Here is a 9,167-nt window from a genome sequence, read left to right as displayed (position 1 = left end):
TGTTTGCAAGAACCACCCTTACCCGTCTATTGACAGATTCTAAATCAGTATTACTCCACTGTATCACATCGAAAGTGTATAGAAGGACGGGAATGGCGAAGGTGTTGATTGCCATGATTTTATTTTTTCCGTACAGCTCAGTTTTAAGGACAAGATCCAGACGCCGTTCAAATTCCCCCAGCAACTTAGATTTGATTATTGCCACAGCAGGTGTTGTTGCTTGCAATATGCCGAGGTATTTGTAGACGTCGTGCGAGTCCATACCGTCAATTTGGATGTTATTTTGGCTGCATCCTTCGTTGTCGGTGGGTTTTCCCCGAACAATTGTTTTTATGCGACATTTTTCCAAACCCAACTGCATGCCGATATCCCTGCTGAACTGAATGGTGATGTCCAGCAAGGAGCGAAGTTGGTTCTCGTCTTTGGAATACAATTTGATGTCGGCAATGTACATTAAATGGCTTAATGTACATTTCGACAATATGCCATGCTTGACTTGGAACCCGTATTTGCTTTCATGCAAAAGATGGGATACCGGATTCTAAGCCAAACAAAGCCACAGTAGGCTTAGAGAGTCGCCTTGGAAAATGCCACGCCTGATTGGTATCTCTCCTGATGTTTGTGAGGATACCGATAGCTTCGTGCTCCAATTCTTCATTACTGTTCTCAGAAGAAGAACGACATTCGGGTTGATTTGATATAAGCGTAACACTTGTAGTAACCACGAATGTGATATGGGGTCAAAGGCTGATTTCTAATCGATGTAGGCTGTCGAGATTTTTCGTTTCTGATGGACAGCCTGCTTTACAGCTACCGTATTGATTATAAGCTGTTCTTTGCAGCCTCGGGAGCCTTTTGCGCATCTTTTTTGCTCCTCAGCTATCAATTTATGAACATCAAGATGTTTTGCGATGTTCGCGCATAGAACTGACGTGAAGACCTTGTAGATGGTAGAAAGACAAGCAATTAATTGGTCGACATTTTGAAGGGCAAGAAGCACCCTGTTCCTTGGTGGAACTAAATCAGGATCGGCAATCATCTGATTAAATTGATTTGCCAATATCCTGTGAGTGCTCTTGAATCGCTTCAACCAGAAGTTGTGAATCTTATCAACTACTGGCGCCTTCCAGTTACCTGCCTTGTCAACGTCGACTTCAGTTACGTCAGGCATGGTCATTTCGGGGAGGGCCTCGCACGAACGCATAAGGTGTGGGAGCCACGCTGCTTCTAAACTGCAACGGCTGGATTCGCTCCAAACACTCCTCCAGAAGTCTTCTGCCTGATCCAGATCGAGGTTACTTTCCCTATCTGAGTTGGCGAGATTTTTGTAGTAGTAGTAGTAGTAGTTGTCCTTCGCTGAAAGCTTTTCTGATACCTACGGATGCGATTGGAGCATACCGCAAGTTTCTGCTTCAGCACCTCGAGGATTTCTTCGATTGGCATATCATTGGACAGATGGTAGTATCCAATGATGTTCGCAACGCATCTGTGCACTCTTGGTGATGGATTTCCAAGGAGTGTTTGCGTGACACGACCAATCTCCTTTCTCAACTTTTCGACTCTTTTGTTGAGTCGAAACACCCAGAACGGTAAAGTCCTTCTGCGCATACCTCTGTTCTTCGCTCTGAGATGTTGGTCATGCAGACGAATAACCGTGGCAGCTGCAACGTAGATTAGGCTGTGAACCTCTGTAGCAGTAATCTCGCTAGCCAAACGACCAGCGAAAATTCTGTGAACGGCAGCAATGATGTTAGTAGTTGCCGAAGTAAACTTCAGTTTTGGGAGCGTCTGGGAGAATCTTAGCATACTCTGTGAATGCGACCTGGAATACAGTCAAAGCCTCATTATAAATTGGGTCGACATCCCCAGTTACTAAGCTTCTCCTGACTACTGGATTCATGGAGTGCCTTACAGGTGGAGTACTTGTGTTACTCCTTTGACTAGTCCGGTAATTTGATGACTCCAGCCCGAGCTCAAGTGAAACCTCTTGGAAGATTTGTTGCCTAGTTGGTAAGGCAACTCGGTTGTTATTCACTATCACCCGGCACTGGTTGACGACGTTCTGTTTCGGAACATGACTCAGCTCCGGAAATCGGGTTATGAACGCGTCATGTAGTCGATGTCTGTACCCTGATGGATTCCGTTCCAAATCCGTGACACGGTAATAGGCGCGGACGATAAATTCGTTGAGTTGGTTCGTCCAAACCATACGACGCCTAGGTCTCCCGTCCTTGGTGGTTGACGGCATAACCGTCAAAAACATAACCGCCCAAACATCCAAGGGCGAAGAGCCGCTCTGATGTTGTTGAACGACGCTTAACCGTGTTGGGTACTGTCTTCGTGTCCCTGGGGTCCCATCAAAAGAATTTGAATTATTTTCCCCAATTTTGTTCCCACGAGTATTGGGGAGGCAGTCAACCCTGCAACAGAGCCCCATGTTGCAATGCCCCATGGTTACCTCCAAAGGTAGGGAACGGTATTTGGAGGGGAGCCGCTGAAATACAGTGTAACGTCACTGCAATTCATCCGATAGGCGCGTCGATCCCTTCCCCCTGGGTTACGGATTTGTTAAGGAGGTTTACTCCCTCTGAACGGGAACAATTGGTAAGGGAGGACGAACAAAAAGGGAAACGTTCTGCTTGTCCGCGGCTACTTATTTACGAGATTAACTTGCGATATTCGTAGCTGACCCGGTGGGTCATGTCATTATCCGCAACCCATGACACGCGCCTGGTTGCATGCAGTTCTGTGTTTGCAACTCAGGTGAGGATAAACCTGGTACGCCAGGTATATATATATATAGATAATATTACTTTATAGCATATTTGTATTCCCCTGTGCAAATGAAAGGAGGGTGTGGATCATCGGCACATTGCAGGCAGCAGCAGGTGCCCGGAATACAGGAGAGCCCTTAACACAAATCGCAGATGAGGTTGATACAAATCGCGAGAAAAACATCGATGTGGCCATACTAAGTGAACCATACCGAAACCACGGTGGTAGCGTTTGGGTCAAAGATCAAACGGGCCAAGCAGCGCTATGGCCTTGTAGAGAACAAGCCTTCGAGGAAATAATGGAGCACCCGGAGGAGGGCTTCATCAAAGCGAAGGTGAAGGGAATCCACATCTACAGCTGCTATGCTCCACCCAGCGCTACACTCTTTGAGTATGAGCGGATGCTTGCCGCTCTTGTTTTGGATGCAAGAGGAAGTTGGCTGATCATAATAGGAGGCGATTTCAATGCGTGGGCTCTTGAGTGGGGCAGCCGGATAACTAATGTCAGGGGACGTGTTCTCCTCGAAGCATTCGCGGAGCTGGACGTGGTACTGGCGAATGTTGGGTCTTCGTACACTTTCCGGGGAAGGGGCCTGGGGTCTATAGTGGACCTGACATACGTGAGTGCCACTTTATCCAGTAGAATCGGTTGGCATGTCAGTGAGGACTATACTCACAGCGACCACCAGGCAATCTGCATAGAGATCAAGGGCGGATCGAGCCTGAAAAAGATTTTTCATAGAATGCCGGGTATGCTTGGTTGGACAGTGAAAGCTTTCGAGGGGAACACGTTTTCCGCGGTTCTCGAATCCGACATATCCCTGAATGGTACGGCTGGAGAGAAATCCACCCAGTTCACCCGATGGGTGACGGAAGCATGCGATGCTACTATGCCCAGGAGGTGATTGCTCCCCAGTAGGCAACCCAACTACTGGTGGAACAACGATATCGCAAGTTTGCGAGCCGCATATTTTCGGGCAAGGAGGCTTTGCCAGAGGCTCAGGGGAAAACCCGGTGGCGACGGTCGAGAGGAGGCACACAAGCAATTGCGTGGTCGCCTAAAGGAAGCCATTCGGAGGAGCAAAAAGAACTGCTTCAAACAGCTGTGTGACCATATCAACATATACCCTTTGGGTGAGGCTTACAGAGTGGTGATGAAAAGGCTGCGGAAATCACCCCAGGTGACCTGTCCGCGCCTCCTGAAACAGATTGCTACCGCTCTGTTCCCTCACCATGAAAATAGGGGAAGGCAAATTTTTGTCCAGCTAAATGACGGCATAGTACCGCCTGTAACTGTGGAGGAGCTGCGGGAAATATGTGGTAGGTTCGGTGACAACAAGGCCCCAGGTTTGGATGGCATCCCCAACCGAGCTTTGAAACTGGCAGTGAAGACTAGGCCCGACCTTTTCGCCAACACCTTCGAGGCGTGCCTAAAAGAAGGAATATTCCCTGCCCAGTGGAAAAAGCAAAAGTTGGTGTTGCTTCCGAAGCCTGGCAAGCCACCTGGAAACCCAGCGTCGTATCGTCCTATCTGCCTGTTGGATACAATGGGGAAGATGATGGAGAGAATCATCTACAACAGACTCCTGCCCATCGTCGAAGCCAGCAATGGTTTGTCGGAACGCCAGTTTGTTTTCCGACGTGCCCACTCTACGATGGACGCAATTAACATGGTGGTAAACCTGGCAAAAGGTGCACAGATTTCTAGCGGCTGCTGTGCCGTGGTGGCGTTGGATGTGAAAAACGCACTCAACTCGGCCAACTGGAATAGAATTAAAGGGGTTTTGGCTGACATAGGTGTCCCCGGATACTTAGCGAATTTGGTGGAAAACTACCTCTCAGAGAGGACTCTCTGGTACGGGACGGATGAGGGCCCCAAAGAGTACATTGTCACAGCCGGAGTACCACAGGGATCGGTACTTGGTCTCCTGTTGTGGAATATCATTTATAATGGAGTGCTTGCTCCTCCCGTCCCAGAGGGGACAACGATTGTCGGCTTTGCTGATGACCTAGCTGTGGTTGTTGCAGGAAAATACCCAGAAGATGTGGAAGTTTACGCAACGGAAACCGTGAGAGCGGTAAAGTCCTGGGTAGAAAAGGCCGAGCTGACCTTAGCGGATCCGAAAACGGAAGCGGTCTTAATAACGAAACGCAGGAAAAATAACACTGTGAAAGTGGAGGTCGGTGGACATACGGTCGTATCAAAGCTGGCTATTAATTACCTGGGGGTAATAATTGACATCAAATTGAGTTTTAGGGAACACCAGAGTATGCATGTCAAAAAGCAGCCAGGGCCACCACGGTAAAAATGTTGCCAAATATTGGTGGACCGAAACATTTCCGGAGGTTGGTGCTAGCCGGAGTGGTGCGCTCCATTCTGCTCTATTCGTCGCCTGTGTGGGCAGAGGCACATGCAAACTCTCAGAGACGGAAGCAGGTGAACTCGGTTTACCGGCGGATGGCTTTGAGGGTTTGCAGTGCTTTTAGAACCACATCGGATGAGGCAGTATTGGTGGTGGCAGGCATGATCCCGGTTGACATTCTGGCCAAAGAAATGAGTGTCCTGTACCATGCAAGACGTATGGAGGGGTATGCACAGCGTAGAAATGCGGCAAGGTCAGAGTCGCTTGATCTCTGGCAACGCAGATGGGACGAGTCTACGAAAGGTCGATGGACGCACAGGCTCATTCCCAACATTAGGGTGTGGCTTGAGCGAAAACATGGGGAGACCAACTACCACATTACCCAGTTCCTCACGTGACACGGTGGTTGCTACAGGCAGTATCTGCACCGCTTTGGGTTGGATGATTCTCCGAACTATCCCAGATGCGATGGCATACCGGAGGATCCAGAGCATGTGATGTTTCACTGCCCACGATTTGCGATGGAGAGAAGGAGCTTAAACCAGGTGCTGGGCAGGAGCGGGACCCCGGAGAGCTAGGTTACTGAGATACTGGAGTCCGAAGAGAAGTGTCTAGCGGTTGGCTCCGCAATCATCGAAATGCAGGAGGAGTTGCTGAAGGAACAAAGAAGGAGGAAAGCCGGAAATAGGAGAAGGATGAGTGCCTAAGAGCAAACCTACCCCGCGAAGTAATATCTTAATGGTGGCCCCGCGGGGCTGGGGCTGGAGAGACCGGGGGTGGTTTTTAGTGGGTGTGAATCCCACACGCGCCCGCTGTACTTCCGGCGTTCGGGCGGCGGAGCTGCGGCGGACGTGTCTTTCTAAGATTTTCCACCTCCGCGGACGCAAAAAATATATATATATATATACATCTGCCCTGGCGTACCAGGTTTATCCTCACCTGAGTTGCAAACGCAGAACTGCATGCAACCAGGCGCGTGTCATGAGTTGCGGATAATGACATGACCCACCGGGTCAGCTACGAATATCGCAAGTTAATCTTGTAAATAAGTAGCCGCGGACAAGCAGAACGTTTCCCTTTTTGTTCGTCCTCTCTTACCAATTGTTCCCGTTCAGAGGGAGTAAACCTCCTTAACAAATCCGTAATCCGGGGTGAAGGGATCGACGCGCCTATCGGATGAAATGCAGTGACGTTACACTATTTCAGCGGCTCCCCTCCAAATACCGTTCCCTACCTTTGGAGGTAACCATGGGGCGACGAATTTATCGTCCGCGCCTATTACCGTGTCACGGATTTAAAACGGAATCCATCAGGGTACAGACATCGACTACATGACGCGTTCATAACCCGATTTCCGGAGCTAAGTCATGTTCCGGAACAGAACGTCGTCAACCAGTGCCGGGTGATAGTGAATAACAACCGAGTTGCCTTACCAACTAGGCAACAAATCTTCCAAGAGGTTTCACTTGAGCTCGGGCTGGAGTCATCAAATTACCGGACTAGTCAAAGGAGTAACACAAGTACTCCACCTGTAAGGTACTCCATGAATCCAGTAGTCAGGAGATGCTTAGTAACTGGGGATGTTGACCCAATTTATAATGAGGCTTTGACCGCATTCCAGGTGGCATTCACAGAGTATGCTGATATTCTCCCAGACGCTAGGCCAAAGGTCCCAAAACTGAAGTTTACTTCGGCAACTACTAACATCATTGCTGCCGTTCACAGAGTTCACAGAGGTTCACAGCCTGATCTACGTTGCCGCTTTCATGGTTATTCGTCTCCATAGTCAACATCTTAGAGCGAACAACAGAGGTATGCGCAGAGGGACTTTACCGTTCTGGGTGTTTCGACTCAACAAAAGAGTCGAAAAGTTGAGAAAGGAGATTGATCGTGTCACGCAAACACTCCTTGGAAATCCATCACCAAGAGTGCACAGATGCGTTGCGAACATCATTGGATACTACCATCTGTCCAATGATATGCCAATCGAAGAAATCCTCGAGGTGCTGAAGCAGAAACTTGCGGTATGCTCCAATCGCATCCGTAGGTATCAGAAAAGCTTTCAGCGAAGGACAGAAACACATTCTTCTTCTAGAACCAACGGGGATTCTACAAAAATCTCACCAGCTCAGATAGGGAAAGTAACCTCGATCTGGATCAGGCAGAAGACTTCTGGAGAAGTGTTTGGAGCGAATCCAGCCGTTGCAATTTAGAAGCAGCGTAGCTCACACACCTTATGCGTTCATGCGAGTCCCTCCCCGAAATGACCCCTGACGCAGCTGAAGTCGACGTTGAAGCAGCCCTTGCCAAGGCACGTAACTGGAAGGCGCCAGGAGTTGATAAGATTCACAACTTCTGGTTGAAGCGGTTCAAGAGCACTCACAGGATATTGACAAATCAATTTAATCAGATGATTGCCGATCCTGATTTAGTTCCACCAAGGAACAGGGTGCTTCTTGCCCTTCAAAATGTCGACCAATTAATTGCTTGTCTTTCTACCATCTACAAGGTCTTCACGTCAGTTCTATGCGCGAACATCGCAAAACATCTTGATGTTCATAAATTGATAGCTGAGGAGCAAAAAAGATGCGCAAAAGGCTCCCGAGGCTGCAAAGAACAGCTTATAATCGATACGGTAGCTGTAAAGCAGGCTGTCCATCAGAAACGAAAAATCTCGACAGCCTACATCGATTAGAAATCAGCCTTTGACCCCATATCACATTCGTGGTTACTGCAAGTGTTAAGAGGGCTTTACACGCAACGATAACTCGTAACAATTCATTGAACGATTTATCGCTCCAACAAATCGAAAGAGTAGAGCACTGTTTACACGCTACGCTAAATTGTAACGATTTCTTGTCAAATGTCACCCTACATCGACCCCCCAGTCTTTATAAAAGCTTTAACCATGGAGGAAGTAGTGTTGCTGTCGCTGTACATCGGTTGTTTGGTGAGAAAGGTGAAGAATCGTTACGATTCCCAGAAATTGATGCCGGCCGGCATCAACCATCCACTCCAACTCCAATCCCAATAAATCGCTACAATCTCCCGTTTACACACAACGATAAATTGTAACAATCTGATCGTTACGATAAATTGCTACAATGTATCGTTGCGTGTAAAGCCCCCTTTACGCTTGTATAAAATCAACCCGAATGTCGTTCTTCTTCTGAGAACAGTAATGAAGAATTGGAGCACGAAGCTATCGGTATCCTCACAAACATCAGGAGAGATACCAATCAGGCGTGGCATTTTCCAAGGCGACTCTCTAAGCCTACTGTGGCTTTGTTTGGCTTAGAATCCGGTATCCCATCTTTTGCATGAAAGCAAATACGGGTTCCAAGTCAAGCATGGCATATTGTCAAAATCTACATTAAGCCATTTAATGTACATTGCCGACATCAAATTGTATTCCAAAGACGAGAACCAACTTCGCTCCTTGCTGGACATCACCATTCAGTTCAGCAGGGATATCGGCATGCAGTTGGGTTTGGAAAAATGTCGCATAAAAACAATTGTTCGGGGAAAACACACCGACAACGAAGGATACAGCCAAAATAACATCCAAATTAACGGTATGGATTCGGACGACGTCTATAAATACCTCGGCATATTGCAAGCAACAACACCTGCTGTGGCAATAATCAAATCTAAGTTGCTGGGGGAATTTGAACGGCGTCTGTTCTTAAAACTGAGCTGTACGGAAAAAATAAAATCATGGCAATCAATACCTTCGCCATTCCCGTCCTTCTATACACTTTCGGTGTGATACAGTGGAGTAATACTGATTTCGAATCTGTCAATAGACGGGTAAGGGTAGTTCTTGCAAACAACAACATGCACAATACAGCTGCCGAAAAATTGAGGATCACTACCCCACGTCATGAGGGAGGAAGGGGGGGTACTTGATTTAAAAACATTGCACTACAATCAAGTGCATTCCCTTCGTGAGTTTTTCTATAAGAAACAATCCTCTAGCCAAATACATCAGGCTACCGTCATGGCAGATAATAAATTATCTCCTTTGAAC

The sequence above is a fragment of the Hermetia illucens genome, chromosome 6 (genome assembly GCF_905115235.1).
Source record: "Hermetia illucens chromosome 6, iHerIll2.2.curated.20191125, whole genome shotgun sequence".
NCBI classification, from domain to species: Eukaryota; Metazoa; Arthropoda; class Insecta; order Diptera; family Stratiomyidae; genus Hermetia; species Hermetia illucens.
This window is presented reverse-complemented; position numbering follows the sequence as displayed.